Genomic DNA, 22,522 nt, shown 5'->3' with positions numbered 1-22,522 from the left:
AAGCCCCTTTCTTTGTTCTCCTTACCATAACTGCAACAGACTGGCTTTGTTCAGAAGTAACTCTACTATAGTATCCCTGGGTAGTGCAATTAACATGCTCAGCTGCTAACCAAAAGGTTGGAAGTTTGAGTACACCAAGTGGCTCCTTGGAAGAAAGACTTGGCAATCTACTTTCAAAAAATCAGCCATTGAAAATCCTATGAGCACAGTTCTACTCTGACACACTCATGTGGTTGCCATTAGTCAAAGTCAATTCAATGGAAACTGGGGAACTCTACTATGTAGTATATAGCATTCTTGCAGGCAAGTGTCCAAAGTCCCTAATTGTGAGAAAGAATACCCTCTAATCCCAAAGTTATTGAAAGGTACTTCCCTGGCCTTAACTTTCCTTCTGTCCTCTCTCCTTATGGTAGGGGTGGCTTACATAAGAGTTAAAATGCAACACTCAGAGTTTCATTCCAAGGGGTGTGTTTACTGTACTACCCAAAAGATTTTAGAGGCAATCAGGGCAACTTTATCAGTTTACAGCCAGGGAAAGGGCAGGCAAGAATAATCCTTCAAAATTAAATTGCATTGCTTGAATTATGAAAAAAGAAGGAAGGACAGAAGAGAGGGAGGAAGGCAGGGTGGGAAGAAGGAAGAAAGAAAGGGAGGGAGGGAGAGAGGGAGGAAGAAAAATGGCAAAATTTTTGCAAAGTGTTCCATTGGAAGGTAGAACTTCTTTAAGTTCTCTGCTATAAAACCCAAGATGGTTAAATCTCTAGAAACACAGTTGATATGAATTCTCTTTTAAAGTTCAGAAGCTCAGCACAGGCCATGTGGATAAGAGTTCCTTTAATGTACCATTGTGAATGGTTTTGGGCTCAAATAAGTAAACATATAGAGCATACTCTGGTCTCAGGAAGAAGAGAAGAAATCAGAGAAAATTGGGAAAAAATACTGCTTATAGCCACACATATTTATGGATTTGATCAGTTCTCAGAGATAAGAGATTTGAAAATACAACATATATTATTTAAAATGAATCTTAAATAATAATATTGTATATCTTAACTATAAATGGTTTGCATTCTGTTTCTTCTCAGTTTCCTTCCTTGGGTTCCTCAGCTTCCAGATTTCTAAACAGAGAAACTCAGGCTCAGTCCCTGCCCCTTTATCTACACTCCCTGCAAGATGATCTCATTGAGTTCAAATGGTCTTAAAGGCCATCTATGCACCGAAAACTCCCAATTTAATCTCCTTTCCATAATTTCCCCCTGGACTATAGGCATGTACATAACTATCTATAAAACATATTCATGTATAGGTCTAATAGGCATCTCAAACTTGTTGTTGTTCTTGTTAAGGGTCATTGAGTAGTCTCTGTCACATAGCGCCCCTGTTTTTAACAAAATAAATCATTGCCTGGGTCCTGCACCATCTTCACAATCATTGCTATGTTTGAGCCTACTATGTCAATCCTTCTTGTTGAAAACCTTCCTCTTTTTTGCTGACCCTCTACTTTACTAAGCATGATGTCCTTCTTCAGGGACTGGTCCCTCCTGATAACATGTTAAAAGTATGTGAGACAAAGTCTCACCATCCTCACTTCTAAGGAGCATTCTGGCTGTACTTCTTCCAGGACAGATTTGTTCATTCTTCTGGTCCGCCATGTGTGATGGTGAAGATTGTTTGTCAACTTGGCTGGGCCATGATTCTCGGTGGTTTGGTAGTTATGATGTAGTTTGGCATTTATATAATGATTTAGTCCATGATGACATCTGATATGATGTAATCATCTCTATGATGAGATCTACTATGAGCAGCCAATAAGTGAAATATATGGACTTTCTGGCAAAGCTCTCTGGTTTTTTTTTCACTCTGGATCCTGCATCCGGCTTGTCATCATCTGACTTCCAGTTCTTGGGACTTGAGCTAGCAGCTTACCTGCTGATCTTGGGATCCATCAACCTCACCAGCCCATGAGCCAATAGCCTGCCATCTGACCTGCCAATCTTTGGTTCATAAGCCCCTGCAGCTATGTGAGTCAAGAGAAGCCACCAGCCTGACAGCTTGGGACTTGCCAGCCTATACAACTGCATGAACCATTTTCTTTAGGTAAATCTCTATGTGTGTGTGTATACATGTATATGTATATATATGCATATATATGTGTGTATATGTGTATACATATACGTATACATACACACACACACACACACACACACACACACACACACACATATATATGTGCTTCACTGATTTTGCTTCTCTAGAGAACTCAGCCTAAAACACCATGGTATATTCAATATTCTCCACCAACACCACAATTCAAAGGCATCGATTCTTCTCCAGTCTTCCTTACTCAATGTTCAGCTTTCACATGACTATGAGATTATTTAAAATACCATGGCTTGGGTCAGGTGCACCTTAGTCCTCAAAGTGACATCTTTGCTTTTTAACACTTGAAAGAAGTCTTCTGCAGTCGATTTGCCCAATGCAATACATCATTTAATCATCTCAAACTTCTCATGTGAGAGACTGACAAACAATTGCTTAGCACTACGGGGCAGGCTATTTGCATGCATCGCATTTGTTATTCCAGTTGCCCACCTCCTGTTGCTAAGTGATTGTTAGCTCCATACACACCACTCAGCGTGGGAGGCCCGAGAGTTACCTGGCAAGTACTTAGGTTGCAAATATCATAAACATGACACTGATTTCCCCATATAACCTTATGAGGCCACGGATGTATATGTGGTCAGACATTGCCCAAACAGATGTTATGAGGCGCGTGACTGTATGGTGTTCACACAATGTTCAAATCACATAATGTCCTGTTTCACAGAACGTATTGTGGACTTTAAGCAACACTTGACTGTAATAACCAGAAGTACCCTTGCAACCAGCCTTGTGCCACCGCCTTCTCCTTTAGTGTGACCCCTCCCCGACTGCCCACATCAAGCCCATGCCTGGCCTACAAGGAGCATCGCCCCACTGCTAGTAGGATTCTAAAATGGTACAAGCACTATGGAGATAGCTATGGTGCTTCCTTAAAAAACTAGAAATTGATATACCTTAGGATCCAACAATCCCACTCATAGATATATACCCCTGAGAGCTAATAAAAGAGTCATGTACTGACATATGCACATCTATGTTCATTGCAGCACAATTCACAATAGCAAAAAATGGAAACAACCTGAGTGACCATCAATGGACTAATGGATAAACAAAATGTGGTACATACAAACAGTGGAATACTACATAGTCGTAAAGAATAATGATGAGTTCTCAAAACATAAGGTGGATGTATCTGGAGGACACTATGCTGAGTGAAATAAGTCAGTCACAAAAGGACAAATATTGTATGATGGCACTTTTATAAGAAGACAAGAATAGCTATACACAGAGATCAACATTCATGGGTGACTACCAGGGATGGGTGTAGTGGGGAGAGGTGGAATCACTGCCTAGATGGTAGACACTTGTTATTTTTAATAATGGGAAAGGTAGCACTGAATGTGGGTGAAGTACACACAGCTTGACCAAGATAAATAAAGGCACTAAGAAATTCACAACAGAAAAGATCATTTTTGTTAAAAGATAAGACATACAGTTTTGCATCAGCGCCAACAACAACCAAAAAAAAATGTGTGTGGTTGCATATGTATGTATATATGAACATAGGTGTGTTGTTGTTGGGTGCCATCGAATTGCTTCCAACTCATAGGGACCTTATGTTTAGCTGAACGAAAGACTCCCCAGTCCTGTGCCATCCTCACAATTGTTGTTATGCTTGAGCCCATCCTTGCAGCCACTGTGTCAATCCGTCTCATTGATGGTCTTCCTCTTTTTTGCTATCTATTTTACCAAGCACAATGTCCTTCTCCAAGGACTGGCCCCTCCTGATAACATGTCCAAAGTATGTGGAGACAAAAATCTCTCCATCCTTGCTTCTAAGGAGCATTCTGGCTGTACTTCTTCCAAGACAGATTTGTTTGTTCATGGTATATTCAATATTCTTTGCCAACACCACAATTCAAAGTAATCAATTCTTCTTTGATCTTCCTTATTCATTGTCCAGCTTTTGCATGCATATGAGGCCACTGAAAATACTATAGCTTGGGTCAGGCACACCTTAGATCTCAAAAGGACATGTTTGTTTTCAACACTTTAAAGAGGTCTTTTGCTGCAGATTTGCCCAATGCAATACGCTGTTTGATTTCTTGACTGCTGCTTCCATGGGGGTTGATTGTGTGGATCCTAGTAAAATGAAATCCTTGACAACTTCAATATTTTCTCCATTTATCATTATTATTGGTCCAGTTGTGAGAATTTTTGTTTTCTTTATGTGGAGATGCAATCCATATCGAAGGCTGTAGTCTTTGATCTTCATCATTAAGTGCTTCAAGTCCTCTTCTCTTTCAGCAAGCAAGGTCGTGTTATCTGCATATTGCGGTCTGTTAATCAGTCTTCCTCCAATCCTGAAGCGGGGTTCCTCATATAGTCCAGCTTCTGGGATTATTTGTTCAGCATACATATTGAGTAAATGATACAACCTGGACATACACCTTGCCTGACTTTAAACCGTGCGGTATCCCCTTGTTCTGTTTGAACAACTGCCGATTGGTCTATGCACAGGTTCCTCATGAGCACAATTAAATATTCTGGATTCCCATTCTTCTCAGTATTATCCATAATTTGCTATGATCCACACAATCGAATGCCTTTGCATAGTCAATAAAACACAGGTAGATATCTTTCTGGTATTCTCTGCTTTCAGCCAAGATACATCTGACATCAACAATGATATCCTTTGTTCCACATCCTCTTCTGAATCAGCTTTAACTTCTCGCAGTTCCCTGTCATTGTACTGCTGCAATGAATTTTGAATGATCTTCAGCAAAATTTTACTTGCGTGTAATAATATTGATATTGTTCAATCATTTCCACATTCTGTTGGATCACCTTTCTTTGGAATGGGCACAAATATGGTTCTCTTCCAGTCAGTTGGCCGGGAAGCTGTCATTCAAATTTCTTGACATAGATAAGTAAGCACCTCCAGTGCTGCATCTGTTTGTTGAAACATTTCAACTGATATTCCATCAATTCCTGGAGCTTTGTTTTCCACCAATGCCTTCAGTGCAGCTTTGACTTCTTCCTTCAGTACCATCGGTTCTTGATCATATGCTACCTCCTGAAATGGTTGAAGGTCAACCCGTTCTTTTCAGTACAGTAACTCTGTATATTTCTTCCATCTTCTTTTGATGCTTCCTGCATTGCTCAATGTTTTTCCCATAGAATCCTTCAGTATTGCAACTCGAGGCTTGAATTTTTTCTTCAGTTCTTTCAGCTTGAGAGATACTGACAGTGTTCTTTCCTTTTGGTTTGCTAACTCCAGGTCTTTGCACATTTCATTATAATACCTTACTTTGTCTTCTCCAGCAGCCCTTTGAAATCTTCTGTTCTTTTACTTCATCATTTCTTCCGTTCACTTTAGCTACTTGACATTCAAGAGCAAGTTTCAGAGTCTCTTCTGACATCCATTTTGGTCTTTTCTTTCTTTCTTATCTTTTTAATGACCTTTTGCTTCCTCCGTGTATGATGTCCTTGATTTCATTCCACAATTCGTCTGGTCTTCAGTCATTAGTGTTCAGTGTGTCAAGTCTATTCTTGAGATGGTCTCTAAATTCAAGTAGGATATAGTTAAGGCCATATTTTGGTTCTCATGGACTTGCTGAAATTTTCTTCAGCTTCAACTTGAACTTGCATATGAGTAATTGATGATCTGTTCCACAGTTGGTCCCTGGCCTTTTTCTGACTGATTATATTAAGCTTCTATATTTTTTCTTTTCACAATTGTAGTTGATTTGATTCCTGTGTATTTCGTTTAGTAAACTCCACCTATATAGTCTCCTTTTATGTTGTTGAAAACCAGTATTTGCATTGAAGAAGTGGTTGATCTTGCAAAATTCTGTCATGCAATCTCTGGTATCATTTCTATCTCCAAGACCATATTTTCCAACTACCAATTCTTCTTCTTTGTTTCCAACTTTGTCATTCCAATCACCAGTAATTATCAATGCATCTTGATTGCATGTTTGATCAATTTCAGACTGCAGAAGTAGGTAAAAATCTTCAATATTCTCATCTTTGGCATAACAGTTGGTGCATAAATTTGACTAATGGTCATATTAACTGGTCTTCCTTGTAGGCATATGGATATTATCCTATCACTGATAGCATTGTACTTCATGATAGATCTCGAAATATTCTATAAATTCATGTGCATGAGTATATATAGATGTATCTATATGTATATACAGGTGTGTGTGCATGCATATTTATTTGTATATATAATAAACTGCATAGGGTCACAGTTCCAGATACCTCTTAAACATAACTAAGCACCTCGAGAGTTTGGTTTTCTGGGTTTGAAGGCTTAGGACCATAGTCTCATGGGACAAGTTAGTCAATTGGCATAATATAGTTCATAAAGTTTATGTTCTACATCTTAGTCTGGTGAGTAATGTCTGGGGTCTTAAAAGCTTGTGAGCAGCCATCTAAGATACAAGTATTGGTCTCTACTTGTCTGGAGTAAAAGAGATAGAAGGAAACCAAAGACTCAGAGAAGAAACTAGTCTACAAGACTAGTCTACATGAACCATGGCCTCATCTACCCTGAGACCAAAAGAACTGAATGGTGCCTGGCTACCACTACCTACCATTCTGAGCAGGGCCACAATAGATGGATCTGGACAGATAAGGAACAGAACTCAAATGTGGAACAGAACCCTAATTCTTAGAAATCCCAGACTTAAGGGACTGGTTGAAAATAAAGGACTCTTTGAGCTTTATTGCTATGATATACTCTTTAAACCTGAGCCAAAGTTAGTCCCTGAAGTTACCTTTCCACTAAATAACTGAGAAACTCATAAAATTAAGAATATCACCCATGAGTACTGCATGCTTTTAAAAATCACCTATTTGAGACCAAATGGTCTATTACCTTATTTTTATGCACATAACGCATGCCTTCTGCATTTATTTGCTGACTGCGCACTCCTCTGTGAGGTATTTTTGCAGGCATGCTATGCTAATTCTTTTTTTACAGCAACATGTGGAAGAAGATTGGCATGGTGGCCTTGTGAGTGTGCCTTGTGGAGGGGAGGGTGCAGCCAGAAAATAAACACAGAAGGTACACATTATTTGTGTAAAAATATGGTATTACCTTAAAGCAAAGGTTAGAGGATAAGGGGGCAGGGAAACTACCAAATTTTTACACAAATAATGAGCACATTCTACGTTTACTTGCTAACTGTGCCCTCCCCCACAAGGTATTCTCATAAGCACACTAGGCTAATTTTTTATAGCAAAGGGTGTGGTTGGCAAACAAACACAGAAGGTGTGTTTTATATGTGTAAAAATGTGGTAGATTACTGGAAACAGAACCACCAGAATGGAATTAATGAAATGTTGACACATTATGAAAAATGTAACCAATGTCATTGAATAATTTGTATAGAAATTGTTAAATGGGAACCTAATCTGCTCTGTAAACTCTCCCTGAAAAAGTAATAAAATATTATTTAACAGAAAAGGAAAGAAAGAAAGGAATAGAACAGTTCAGAAATAATTGTAATCCATTTAGAAATAATTTTGGTAATATTTATCTAGAATTGTAAAATGTCCATGCCGTTTGACTCAGTAATTCCATTCTTGAGAGTTCATCTTAAGAGTAATAATACCAAAGAAATTATGCAAAAAGAGAGCATAAATTACCGAATTATATATGATGGCAAAAACTTTATATAATGTTTAACAATGAGGAACCATTTAAATGCTTTATAGTACATTGACTTCTTGAAATACAATATAAGCATTAAAAATAAAAGTATGAAAACTTTTTAGCAGAAAGGAAAAATATGTTTAAGTAGCAGAATACAAAAATACATCCCTGCAAGTTTTTAATTTAAACAATATAATTTTTAGCTATCACGGGATTGGAGATACACTTGCATGTCCATTATGCTATTATAATGTTTCTCCACGAACTGTTCTGCTTAGGCTATACCTCCCATACGTGAATATGAGTGTATATAATATTTTGGACAGTTTCAAGAATAATAAAGAAACAGAGGCTATGAACCTGCCAGCAGACTTATAAAACCATACGTTACCATTAACTTTGAAGACTCCTGTATGCCCTCCCTGATTTCATCACTTTTCTGCTCCCCTAGGTGGATTTAACTACAATTCTGATTTTTGTGTTACCCTTTTGATTTTCTTTCTAGTTGTGTGTATCATACATAAACACATGTGTTTTTTTAAATTTTTGAACAGACACATTTCCTGTATGTAGTCTATGATTTCTCTTTCTACTCAACATTGTTTTTGAGATTCATTTGTACTGATACCTGTAGCTAAAATTTCATTTTCCATAACACACTAAGATATGAATATACTTTAAAATAGTTATCTATTTTACTATTGATGAACTTTTGGGCAACTTCTACTTTTTGCTATTACAAACAATTCTGCTGTGGATATTCTTATACATGTCTCCAGGTATATACTTGTTCCCAAGTTTCTGTAGGATATACGTATATATATATATATATATTTATATATACACCTAGAATTCTTGGTTCTTTGGTATGCAAATATTTAAATTTAAAAGATAAATTCAAATAGTTTTCCAAAGGGTTTCTTCCAATATACACTCCAAAATGCAGTCCATGAGAGTTCCCATTGTACAATGTACTTGTTAATATTTAGTACTACCCATTGCCATCAAGTTGATTCTGACTCAGTACTATGAGGCCTATAAATTTTAGTCATTCTGGTGGGTGAGATGTTATTTCATTATGCTTATTTTACTGTTCTCTGATTACTAAATGAGGTTGAGCGTATTTTTATATGTTTGTGGGCTGTTCATGTTTCCCCTACTGTGAAATGTCTGTACATTATCTACTGCCCATCCCTTTCTATTATGTTGTCTTTTTTATTGATGTATAGCCATTTTTATATAGAATGAATACTGACAATTTCTTGATTATTATACTTATCAAAGAGCTTCTCGCAGTTTGTGGCTTTTACTTTTCATACGGTGGCTTTTGATGAGTAGATGTTGTTAGGTTTAATGTAATCCAATTTCTCGATCTTTTCCTTTACGGTAAGAATTATTGCCTCTTGTTAAAAGAATAAGTCTCTCAATACCCCAATCGTGTAAGTTTCTTCTAAAAGTTCTACAATTTTGTCTTTCTCATTTATGCCCTTGTTCCATCTGGATTTGGTTTTTATATACTATATGAAGTAGAGATTCGTTTTCCTTTTTTTCATAGAGATAAAGTTTTCTCAGCATCATTTATTAAATTGTCCTTTCTTACTCTTTCTGTTCTGCAATACCAACTCCTTTAATTATCAGAATTCCACACATAGGCATGAGTGAACTTCTAATTCCACTATTCTGTTCCATTGTCCTATTTGTTTCTACCTGAGCTAATGAACTGCTTTTTTAGGGTGCTGCTATAAGCATAGTTCCACTCGCTAGATTTTTTAGTCTTTTAACCCCAGTTTCAAATTCACAAGAGAGAGAAATCGATTAACCCAAATCAGTCAGGTATCTACTCCAAGTTCCATCAGCTGTGGACAGGTGCCAAGATCTCAACATAGCACAGATATGACCTTAATAAGGTGTATACCTTGTGATTGAATAATTATAAGATACTATACTATGAAAATAATAAAAAAATTATGAAAATGTGGCTTAGGTCAGGTTGCTCAGAAGCAAACCATGAGACAAAGATTCAGGGCAAGTGGTTTATTTAAAGAAGTGCTCCCAGAGGAAAGTGGTAAACAAGTGGAGGAAGCAGGAGCAGGAAAAAAGGAAGCCAAGCAAGAGTGATTTCAAGCAAAGTGCTGTGGAGGCAAACCTCAACTGCTCTTTCAGGGAAACTCTGGAGTGCAAGTCATGCCTCAGAGTTGTCCCACCAGAATCAAATTTCCTGCACAGTCACATCCGGACACCTGCCACTCATTGTTCAAGCACTGCCCTGGAAGAACTAATTTCCTAGGCACTTAATGATATTGCTAAAACCAAACCAAAACAAAACACAACAAAACAGTGTGTGTCAGAGTAGAACTGCCTCACAGGGTTTCCAGGAAGTGACTGGTGGATTTGAGCTGCTGACTTTGTGGTTAACAAGCTGTAGCACTTAACCACTGTGCCACCAGGGCTCCGCAATAGTATATAGTCAATAAATACTCAGTTCTTAAACAATATTTAATAAAATAGTAAAATGGTTCATGATGTAATACATTTAAAAGAGTAGCATATAAAACTATATAAACAGTATGAGCGAAATTATAAGATACCTAGATAGATAGACAGACAGATAGATACAGGAATGGGTGTATTTTCTACCTTATATTCTGTATTTTCACAGTATTTACTATTATGAATATGTATTACTTTTTTGGAGAAAGAAAAGGATAAACAGGAGAGAAAGTGAAAACAAGTGAGTGTGAGCAGAAAAGAAAGCAAGCACGGGAGAGTAAATGAGAGCGAGCATATTAACATGTATGCATGTGAATATGCAAATTGCATCTGGCACAATGCCAAGTCCTCTGTGGGCTACTGTCAATTGAAAATTATTTGGGAAGTGCTTCACCTACCTCGCCTCCAACTTGTCCACCAGCATTTGGATCCACATTCCCTGTCTGTTAGGATAATATTTATACCATAGCCTTTGACCTGCAGCACCTCGGAAGACCCTAAGTGTCGTGGCCATGAATGTGAGTGTATGTGTGTGTGTGAGTATATGCCTTAATTGCCACAAGATAACAAAATTGTCCATGTGGAATATTGGAAACTGTTACTGAGTACCATTGCCATAGGTGAAAATGGAGAGGATTGAATACACTTTAGAAAGTCCTGAGCGTGTAAGAGAGGGAAGAGCTGAGCTACTTCCCCCCGTCCCCACCCTCAGCTGGCCACAGGAAGAACTCCTGAGCTTCGATATTCCTGTGAATGGCATTTCATGGTTGCTGATGGGTCTTCTGGAAGAAGCGCTAGGGAGTCCATGCTTACGGCACCATGAATAAGTCAGTGTTCATCCCCACGATCAGTGTGCGTCTCTTTCAAAAGGCCACACACTTCCTCTTAACAATTAGTTCAAGTCAAGTAAAAGCATTACTTAAAGGCCAAGTCATTTTGAATGATCAAATCTTAAAATTAATTTGTTTCAAAAAACATCCCCTAACTGAAAAATGCCCTTTCACATTCAGATGATTTGGAACTGGGCAAATGAATTTTTGTGGAACCTCACAATATGTGGCTGAAATTGAGATGCATGAGAAATTTCAGCAAACGTGACTTAAAAAAATTATGAGGAAGAGAAAATAGGAGTTTTAAATGGAAATGACTTTTTCAGCCTTAAATATAGGATTGACACTTTCACATTACTGTATAATCCGTTTAGCATCCTAGGATACCATAAAAGAACTTTACCATCCATGGTTTATACCTGTTCCAAACAGCATTTTTCTAATCTCTTTTTAGAAAATGAATTCTCAAATGTACCAGAATATATAATAATATACAACATACACACAAGGAGCCCTACAGTAGTTAAGAGCTCAGCTGCTAACCAAAAGGTCGACAGTTGGAATGCACCAGCTGCTCCTTGGAAACTCTATGGTGCAGTTCTACTCTGTCCTCTAGGGTCGCTATGAGTCAGAATTGACTTGACAGCAATGGATTTTGGGATTTTTATACATATGCACAAGACTACATCACATTCCATACAACAGGGTGTATTTTCCTATATTAATAGTCCACATAATAAAGCAACACCTGAAAATCCATATGAAACTATAAATTAGTGTTGAATATTATATTTTTATTTACTACCCCTAACAAAAATCAATTTTATTGGTTCTAAAGATATTTAAAGATTATTATCCTTAAATATATATAGCAAGAGCGTTATCCTAATTATGGCTTGGAGATTTCCTTTGAGTTAACCTTCTGTTCTTCATCACCTATTTGCACATGACTTTCCTCAAAGAAAATTAAGTGGACTTGTTCTTGACATGCAGTTTGACTACATAAGGGTTAAGCCACTGAGCTCCAATTGTCTGAGAGCACAGAACCAGAGAGAGGTCTCTACTGAGTCATAAGAAAGGCAAACGCTCAACCCACCAATCCATCTATATCTTCTCAATCAGCACCCAGCACCTCACCAAAGAGAAAGAAATGCCTTTGTAATAGAGCAGGCTGAGGATGGTGGAAGCATGGTCTTAGCCTGTGGAACTGACGTAAAACAAACGCAGCTTGCACGGAGATCAAAACCAAGACACTGGTTTCATTATCTGGCCCTAAGTACCACAAGAAAGCAAGTTAAATAATAGGTACCAGTTAGAAGATTTTACCAGTATATGTGCTCTTGTCTCTTTCTACTACCACCACCACCACCACCAGTTGCCATCAAGTCAGTTCCAACTCATGGTGACCCCATGTGTGTCAGAGCAGAACTGTGCTCCATACAATGTTCAGTGGCTGATTTTTCAGAAGTAGATTGCTAGACCCTTCTCCTGAGGCACTTCTGGGTAGGCTCCAACCTCCAACATTTCAGTTAGCAACGGAGTGTGTTAACCTTTTGCACATCCCAGGGAGTCCCTTGTTTCTCTAAGACAGTATAAATGCAATCAAGGTTAAAACATGTGCAGGTTTCTGTTATGTTTATTTATCCTACAAAGAAAAAAAAATTTATTTTAATTTTTTTGTTGTTTTTAACTTTTATACATAATTCCTCTTTTCCTTTGAAATAGACTCTATTCTTCTTTCATGTTCTCAAATCCTATTTATATTTTCTAAGACTCAACTCCAATCCCAACTCTGGTGATATTTCTTCAAATATTTTAACTTGAATTTCTCCTTCTCATCTGTTCATTTACAGGCAGTGCTACATAATTTACTACCTGAATAGTCTTTGTTTAATTTACATCTAGCTAGTTGTGTTGCTCCTAGCTGGACAGCAAAATCAAAGAGAGTAAAGACTATAGTTTATATTATTCTGTATATAGCAACCATCAAAGTCCAGAGAATATAGTAGGTTTGAATAAACCTGCATTGACTAATAGACTGGAATACCCTCATCACTACCATGGGGCACAGGATACATTACTTTGTCTCCATTCTATAAACAATGATTTCTAGTCTAATAGAATTAATAGCCAATCAGGTAGACAATTGCAATATGTTTGATATGTACTTTTAATGTGAAAACATGGACATTATTATGGATTTAATTTTATCACCCAAAATATGTGTCAAGTTGGCTATGCCATGATTCCCAGTATTGTGTGGTTGTCCTCCATTTTGTGATCTGATGTGATTATCCTATGTGTTGTAAATCCTAGTGTCTATGCCTGAGGTTATGATCCTATTTGGGAGTGAGCTGTCCATTATGTTAGTGAGGCAGGACACAATGTACAGGATTAGGTTGTATCTTGAGTCAACCTCTTTTGAGATATAAAAGAGAGAAGTGAGTAGAGAAGAAAGGGAATTGCTACCACCGAGAAAGAAGAGACAGGAGCAGAGTGCATCCTGTGGACATAGAGTTCTTGTGCTGAAAAACTCCTAGACCAGAGGAAGTTTGATGACAAGGACCTTCCCCCAGAGCTGACAGAAAAAGAAAGTTTTCCCTTAGAGCTGGTGCCCTAAATTTGGTCTCCTAGCCTCCTAAACTGTGAGAGAATAAATTTCTCTTTGTTAAAGCCATCCTCTCATGACATTTCTGTTACAGCAGCACTGGACAACTAAGGCAGACACAGTCATAGAAAATATTGAAACAAGCCATAAGAGTGACATGATCAGGTTAAATTTTTTAAAAACCACCACGGGTTTTATGGCTTGAGCTAGGGAAACTAATGCAATAACCCAGGCTAGGATTTTTGGTGACTTGGACTTGGGTAGTGGCAGTGTAGATGGAGAGAGGAAGAGAGTAGATAAATATTTAGGAAGTTCAATAAACAGGTCTAGCTGGGGAATAAGAGAGAGGGAGTTGTAAATGATGTGTGTTTTTCAGGCCTGAACAACAAAATGAGCAAACATATTATTGATCAAGACAAATATAAGAGGAATGGATATGAGTAGGAAGATGATAGCTTCAGGTTTTATCATGTTGAGTTTGAAGTATTGGATATACAAACAGAGATGTTCAGAAGAATATACTAATCTGAGTCTCACAAAAGAAATATTTGATGGAGATAAAGATTTGGAAATAACCTGCATATAAGTATTAAGTGTAATTGAAATCAAGAGAGTAAATGGACTTGCTCTAAAAAAAAAAAAAAAAGAAAGTACAGTGAAAATAGAAGAAGACCTAGAATCAAGAAGTACCAAAATTTAAAGGGCAAATAGAACAGGAGCTCTCAAAGGAGATTGAAAAGAGGGACCAGAGAAACAATGGAATAGACCATTTGGAAATCATGGGGAGAGAGCATTTAAAGGAGCAATTAATTAAAGGTACATAATGTCAAATGCTCCCAAGTGGCCAAACAAGCACACAACTGAAATGTATGCATTTAATTTAGAAATGAGAGCTGTTGGTGACTGACACGATTGTGGTGATGTAGTAGAGACAGGAGCCAAATTACAGTTAATAGAGTAGTGAATGGAAAGTGAGAAAATGGAGATAACTCTTCCAGTTGGTGTATCTGTGCTTTCTCTGCACTGTCTACACAGCAGATTCCATTATCAAATTAGGAGCAAATTCCTTAGGATGGATGATGAGAACTTCTTTGAGTTGTCTCTTCTGTGGCTAAATTTCTTTGTCTTCAATCACTCTCCCACCTTCTCTTCTTATTTCCATTCAGTTGCTGAATGTAACAGATTGTTTCATGCTTCCTTGTTTTTATACACAGTGCTTTCTTCCGTGTACATAGCTCTTCACATTTTATCAACTGGGAAAACTCCTCCAAACCTTTTCATCATCCCTTCAGGTTACCTTATCTTAGAAGCCTTCCCTGATACCTTTCTTCTCCAACATAGCAGAGATGCTTCTTATGCTCACTTTGTGTTTCTGTTGGCACTGATGTTGTTAGATACCTTCTACTAGGTTGCAACTCATAGCGATCCTATGTACAACAAAACAAAACACTGCCTGGTCTTCTGCCATCCTCACAATTGTTGATATGTTTGAGCCCATTGTTGCAGCCACTGTGTCAATCTACCTTCTTGAGGGTCTTCCTCTTTTTGGCTGCCCTCTGCTTTACCAAGCATGATGTCTTTCTCCAGGAACTGGTCCCTCCTGATAACATGTCCAAAGTACATGAGACAAAGTCTCGCCGTCCTTCACTTTAAGGAGTATTCTGGTTGCACTTCTTCAGGATAGATTTGTTCATTCTTCTGGAAATCCATGATATATTCAATATACTTCACCAACTTCATAATTCAAATGCATCAATTCTTCTTTGGTTTTCCTTATTCATTGTCTACTTTTCACATGCATATGAGGTGATTGAAAATACCATCTCTTGGGTCAGGCCCACCTTAGTCCTCAAAGTGACATCTATGCCTGTTTTTTTCTTTTTTAATTGGACTTTAGGTGAAGGTTTACACAACAAACTAGTTTCTTATTAAACAGTTAGTACACATATTGTTTTATGACATCGGTTAACAAGCCCACGACATGTCAACACTATCCCTTCTCAACCTTGGGTTCCCTATTACCAGCTTTCCTATCCTCTCCTGCCTTCTAGTCCTTGACCCGGGAAGTTGTGCCCCATAAGTCTCATTTTGTTTTATGGGCCTGTCTAATCTTTGGCTGAAGGGGAACCTCGGGAGTGACTTCATTACTGAGCTAAAAGGGTGTCAGAGGGCCATATTCTCGGGGTTTCTCCAGTCTCTGTCAGGCCAGTAAGTCTGGTCTTTTTTTGTGAGTTAGAATTTTGTTCTACATTTTTCTCCAGCTCTGTACGGGACACTCTGTTGTGATCCCTGTTAGAGTAGTAAGTAGTGGTAGCCTGTCACCATCTAATTGTACTGGACTCAGTCTGGTGGAGGCCATGGTAGTTGTGGTCCATTACTCCTTTGGACTAATTTTTCCCTTGTGTCTTTAGTTTTCTTCATTCTCCCTTGCTTCCAAAGGAGGGAGACCAGTGGAGTGTCTTAGATGGCTGCTCGCTGACATTTAAGACCCTAGACACTACTCACCAAAGTAGAATGTAGAACATTTTCTTTACAAGCTATGTTATGGCCATTGAGCTAGATGTTCTCTGAGACCATTATCCCCACAGCCCTCAGCCCAGCAATTTGGTCCCTCAGGGAGTTTGGATGTGTCTACAGAGCTTCCGTGACCTTGCCTTGTACAAGTTGTGCTGGCTTCCCCAGTATTGTGTACTGTCTTACCCTTCACCAAAGTAACCACTTATCTATTGTCTATTTAGCGTTTTTCCATCACCACCCCTCCCCTCCCTTGTAATCATCAAAGATTGTTTCTTTTTGTGTGTCAACTTTTTCTTGAGTTTTTATAATAGTGGTCTCATACAATATTTGTCCTATTGTGATTGACTTATTTAACTCAGCATAATGCCCTCCAGATTCATCCATGTTGTGAGATGCTTCACAGATTCATCATTGTTCTTTATGAGGGCACAGTACTCCATTGTGTATGTACCATAGTTCATTTATCCATTCATCCTTTGATGGACATCTAGGTTGTTTCCATGTTTTTGCTATTGTGAACAATGCTGCAATGAACATGGGTGTGCATATGTCTATTTATGTGATGGCTCTTATTTCTCTAGGATCTATTCCTAGGAGTGGGATTGCTGGATCGTATGCTATTTTTATTTCTAGCTTTCTAAGGAAGTGCCATATCGTTTTTGAAATTGGTGTACTATTTTACATTCCCACCAGCAGTGCATAAGGGTTCCAATTTCCCCAAAGCCTCTCCAACATTTGTTATTTTCTGTTTTTTTGATTCGTGCCATTAATGCCAAGTGACATGGTATCTCACTGTGGTTTTGATTTGCATTTCTGTAATGGCTAGTGATTGTGAACATTTCTTCATGTGTCTGTTAGCCACTTGAATGTCTTCTTTGGTGAATTGTCTTTTCATTTCCTTTGCGCATTTTTAAATTGGATTATATGTCTTTTTTGTTATAGAGGTGTTGGATTTTTCTGTAGATTTTAGAGATTAGACCTTTGTCTGATTTATCATAGCAAAAATTTTTTTCCTAGTCTGCAGGTTCTCTTTTTACTCTTGGTGAAGTCTTTTGATGATTATAAGTGTTTAATTTTTAGAAGATCCCAGTTATCTAGCTTAACTTTTGGAGTTTGTGTGTTGTTACTTATGGTTTGTATCCTGTTAATGTTGTGAATTAAGGCTTCTAACATTGATTCTATTTTTTCTTCTATGATCTTTATAGTTTTTGTCTTCATATTTAGGTCTTTGATCCATTTTGAATTAGTTTTTGTGTATGGTGTGAGGTATGGGTCCTGTTTAACTTTTTTGCAGATGAATATCCAGTTTTGCCACTACCATGTTTTAAAAAGACTGTCTTTTCCCAATTTGATGAACTTTGGGCCCACAGATCAGGTGACTGTAAGTGGATGGATTTACGTCTGGATTCTCAATTCTCTTCTATTGGTCAATGTATCTTTCGTTGTAGCAGTACCAGGCTATTTTGACTAGCGTAGCTGTATAATAGGTCTGAGGTCAGGTAGTGCAAGTCCTGCTACTTTATTCTTTTTCTTCAGTAGTGCTTTACTTATCCGGGGCATCTTCCCTTTCCATACAAAGTTAATGATTAGTTTTTCCTTCTCTTTAAAGAATATTTTTGGTATTTGGATCGAGATTGCATTGTATTTGTAGATTACTTTCAGTAGAACTGTCATTTTCACAATGTTGAGTCTACCTATTCATGAGCATGGTGTGCTTTCTCCATTTATGTAGATCTCTTTTGGTTTCTTGCAGTAGTGTTTTGTAGTTTTCTTTGTATAGGTCTCTTACATCCCTGGTAAGATTTATTTCTTAGTATTTTATTTTTTTAATGGTTATTAGAACCCTGGTGGCATAGTGGTTAAGTGTTATGGCTGCTAACCAAAAGACTGGCAGTTTGAATCCACCAGGCACTCCTTGGAAACCCTATGGGGCACTTCTACTCTGTCCTATAGGGTTGCTATGAGTCAGAATCAACTCGACAGCAATGGATTTGTTTTTCTGTGTTTTTTTTTTTTTTTAAAAATGGTATTGTTTTCCTGATTTCCTTTTCATCATTCTCTTTATAGGTGCATAGGAATCCAACTGACTTTTGTATGTTTATCTTGTATCCTGCTACTCTGCTGAATCTTTCTATTAGTTCCAGTAATTTTCTCGTGGAGTCTTTAGGGTTTTCTGTGTACACTATCTTTATCCACAAATAAGGATAGTTTTACTTCTTTCTTACCAATTTAAATGCCCTTTATTTCCTTTTTTTGCCTTACTGCTCTAGCTAGGACTTCCAGCACAATGTTAAATAGGAGTAGTGATAAAGGGCTTCCTTGTCTTCTTCCTGTTCTCAGGGGGAATGTTTTCAACCTCTCTCCATTAAGAATGATGTTGTCTGTTTGTTTTGTATAGATGCCCTTTATTATGTTGAGGAATTTCCCTTCTATACCTATTTATTGAGAGTTTTTTTTTTAGTCAAGAATGGGTGTTGGACTTTGTCAAATGCTTTTTCTGTGTAGACTGAGATGCTCATGTGATTCTTTTCTTTACTTTTATGTATGTGGTGGATTACGTTGATTGATTTTCTAATCTTGAACCATCCTTGCCTACCTGTATGAATCCTGCTTGCTCGTGGTGTATGATTTTTTTTAATATGATACTGAATTCTGTTGGCTAGAATTTTGTTGAGAATTTTTGCATCTATATTCTTGAGAGATATTTGTCTGTAATTTTCTTTTTTGGGGGTGTCTTTGCCTGATTTTACTATCAGCATTATGCTGGCTTCATAGAATGAATTTGGAAGTATCCCTTCCATTTCTATGTTCTGAAATCGATTCAGTAGTACTGGTGTAAGCTCTTCCCTGAATGTTTGGTAGAACTCTCCAGTGAAGTCATCTGGGCCAGGGTTTTTTTTTGTTGTTGGGAGTTTTTTTAGTACCTTGTCAATCTCTTCTCTTGTTATGGATCTGTTCAGATTTTCAACATCATTTTGTGTTAGTTTGAATAGGTAGTGTGTTTCTAGAAATTTGTCCATTTCCTCTAGGTTTTCACATTTGTTGGTATAGTTTTTTATAATACTCTGTTATGATCCTTTTTATTTTGTTTGGGTCTGTTTTAATGTTCCCCATTTCATTTCTTATTTGGGTTATTTGCATCCTCTCCTGTTTTTCTTTTGTCAGTTTGGCCAGTGTTTGTTGATTTTGTTGATCCTTTCAAAGAACCAACTCTTGGTTTTGTTGATTCTATTGTTTTTCTACTCTATTTCATTTATTTCTGCTCTGATCTTTATTATTTCCTTTCTTCTGGTGACTGAGGGCTTCTTTTCTGTTCTCTTTCTATTTTTTGGAATTGTGTAGTTAATGCTTTCATTTGTCCCTTTCTTCTTTTTTGATGTGTGCATCTGTTGTTATAAATTGACCTCTGAGCACTGCCTTTGTTGTGTCCCAGACATTTTAGTATGATGTGTATTCATTCTCATTTGCGTATAGGAGTTTTTTGATTCCATCTTTGATTTCTTCTATTACCCAGTGATGTGTAAGCAAGGTGTTATTCAGCTTCCATGTAACTGATTTTTTTTTCCCTTGCTCTTCCTGTTGTTAATTTCTACTATGATGGCATTATGGTCAGAGAAGATACTTTGTATTATCTCATATTTTGGATTTTGTTGAGGGTTGCTTTGGTCTAAGATGTAGTCTATTCTGGAGAACACTCCATGTGCTTTGTAAAAGAATGTGTACTTTGCAGCTGTTGGGTGGAGTGTTCTGTATATATCTATGAGTTTAAGTTGGCTGACTGTGGCCTTTAGCTCCTCTCTATCTTTGCTGAGTTTCTTTCTAGATGTTCTGTCCTTTACCAAGATAGGTGTGTCAAAATCTCATTTATTATTATTATTGTGGAATTATCAACTTCTCTTTTCAGTGCTATTAGAGATTGTTTGATGTATTTTGGAGCACTGTCACTGGATGCATAGATATTTATTATGGTTATGTCTTCATAATGGATTCTCCCTTTAATCATTATATAATGCCCTTCTTTGTCTTTTATGGTGAATTTTGTTTTAAAGTCTGTTTTATCTGAGATTAGTATTGCCACTCCTTCTCTTTTTTGGTAGCTATTTTCTAGATATATTTTTTCCATCCTTTTATTTTTAATAAATTTACATCTTTGTTTCTAAGATGTGTCTCTTGTAGACAGCATATTGATGGGTCCTGTTTTTTTAATCCATTCTGTCACTCTCTGTCTCTTTATGGGTGCATTTAGGCCATTTATGTTCAGTGTAATTATGTATAGGTTTGAGTTTATTGCTGTCATTTTGTAGTGCTTTTTTTTGTGGTGCTGACGATTTCTTTATTCCTCTTACTCTCCTGTGCTGAATTCCTTTCGTTTGTGGATTTTTTTTTTTTATTTCTTTTGTTTTTGTAGATTTTGTTTTTCTGAGACTTTATGTTTTTCTTCTTTATTTTGATGAGTAGTTTTGTTAACTTTCTTTGTGGTTACCTTGAAATTCACCCTTATCTTCCTAAAGTTTGAACCAGTCTATTATTACTTGGTATAAACTTTCCTTCCTCTCCATTAAAAAGTTGTATACCTACATAGTTTATTCCCTTTTCTATTGTTCTAATGTTGTTGTCATTTACAGATTAACGTCTCTGTTCCCTTTTGTAAATCATTTTTTTTTTTTGAATAGTTTTTGAGAATTCATTTCCTAGGTTATATCTGGCTGGTGCAATCTTGTGTCCCAGGTTCAAGGTGTCATCCAATGTTGTTTGTTCTCAAAGCAAAGGACTTCCTTTAATAATTTTGTAAGTTTAGTTTGGTTTTCACACATTCCTTTAACTTCTGTTTATCTGTAAATGTCCTAATTTCACCATCATATTTGAATGAGAGCTTTGTAGGATATATTATTCTTGGTTGGCAATTTTTGTCTTTCAAGGTTTTATATATGTCATCCCATTGCCTTCTTGCTTGCGTGGTTTCTGCCTAGTAATCAGAGCTTATTCTATTGTTTCCCTCTGTATGTGACTTTTTGTTTTTTCCCAAGCTGCTCTCAGGATTCTTTCTTGTCTTTGGTTTTAGCAAGTGTGATTATGATACGCTTCGGTGATTTTGTTTTGGGGTCTGTCCTATATGGGGTTCATTGAGCTTCTTGGATGGTCAGCTTTTCATCTTTCATGATATTAAAGAAGTTTTGTGTCAGCAATTTTTCTATGATCCTCTCTGTATTCTGTTTTCTCCCCCTGTTCTGGAACTCTGATCACTTGATTTTTGCTTTTGATTGTATCCCACGTAATTCTCAGGGTTTCTTCATTTTTTCTGCCTTTTTTTCTGATTTTTTCCTCAAACACAATGGTGTCCAAGTATTTGTCTTCAATTTCGCTGATCCTATCTTCCATTGTTTCAAACCTGCTCCTCAGACACAAGTTCTATGACACTGTCCATTTCTGAATTCTTGCTGTTTATCTTTTGGATTTCTAACTGTTTTTGTATGATTTCTATTTGTGAATTTATTTGGACATTTTGTTCCTGTATTATTTTCCTGAATTCTTCCATTGTTTTCCTGTATTTTGCAGGATTTTGTCTGCCTTTTCCATGAATTTGTCTATTTTTTCCTCATTTTTATTTGCTCTTTGCTTCAACTCTTTGATAGCTCTGAATATTAGAGATTTGAATTCCCTATCAGGTAGTTCCAGTGCCTTTTTTTCTAACGTAAAAATCATCTGGTGTTTTATTTCAGATGCCTGCTGGAATCATCCTGTCCTGTTTTTTTATATGCTTTGATATTGTCAGCTGTCTTCAGGACTTCAGTAATTATTTTTTTCATGTATTGATTATAGACTTGTTTGTTTCTTCCTGCTTTTTTGTTTTATTTGGTTATGTCTGAGCATGTGGGCTGTGCATTCTTTGTTATTTTCTCGTCTGTGGGCATGATACTTTTCACCTCCTTGTCCAATGGGCAGTGCCAGTCACTCAGGTATAGTGCAGCAGGGCAGGTCCAGCTGAAGCGAAGGGGCTGGCATGGGTTGTTTGTAGCAGATACTGGAATTGACAGGGTGGGCCAGGGGTCAGTGCAGGACAGTTTCTGGTAGGCCGTGCCTGTGCTGCTCAGGGGTGCAATGTTCAGCACATGGTCTAAATAGGCAGGAGTAGGGGGAGGTAGTGATGTGTGGAGCTACTTTGGGTATGGGAAAGAAGAGAGAGAAGAGAGAAATAGGATCAAAAAGAAATTGCTGAAGGAGCCTGCCATTGGAGTGGAGAGAAGAGAAACCAAGAAATGAAGAGCAAAATGGAAAAAATAAATAAATAAACTGTCCTGAAGATAA

Source organism: Trichechus manatus, unplaced genomic scaffold, assembly GCF_000243295.1.
Source record: "Trichechus manatus latirostris isolate Lorelei unplaced genomic scaffold, TriManLat1.0 scaffold00005, whole genome shotgun sequence".
Classification (NCBI taxonomy): Eukaryota; Metazoa; Chordata; class Mammalia; order Sirenia; family Trichechidae; genus Trichechus; species Trichechus manatus.
Note: the sequence above shows the minus strand (reverse complement) of the source record.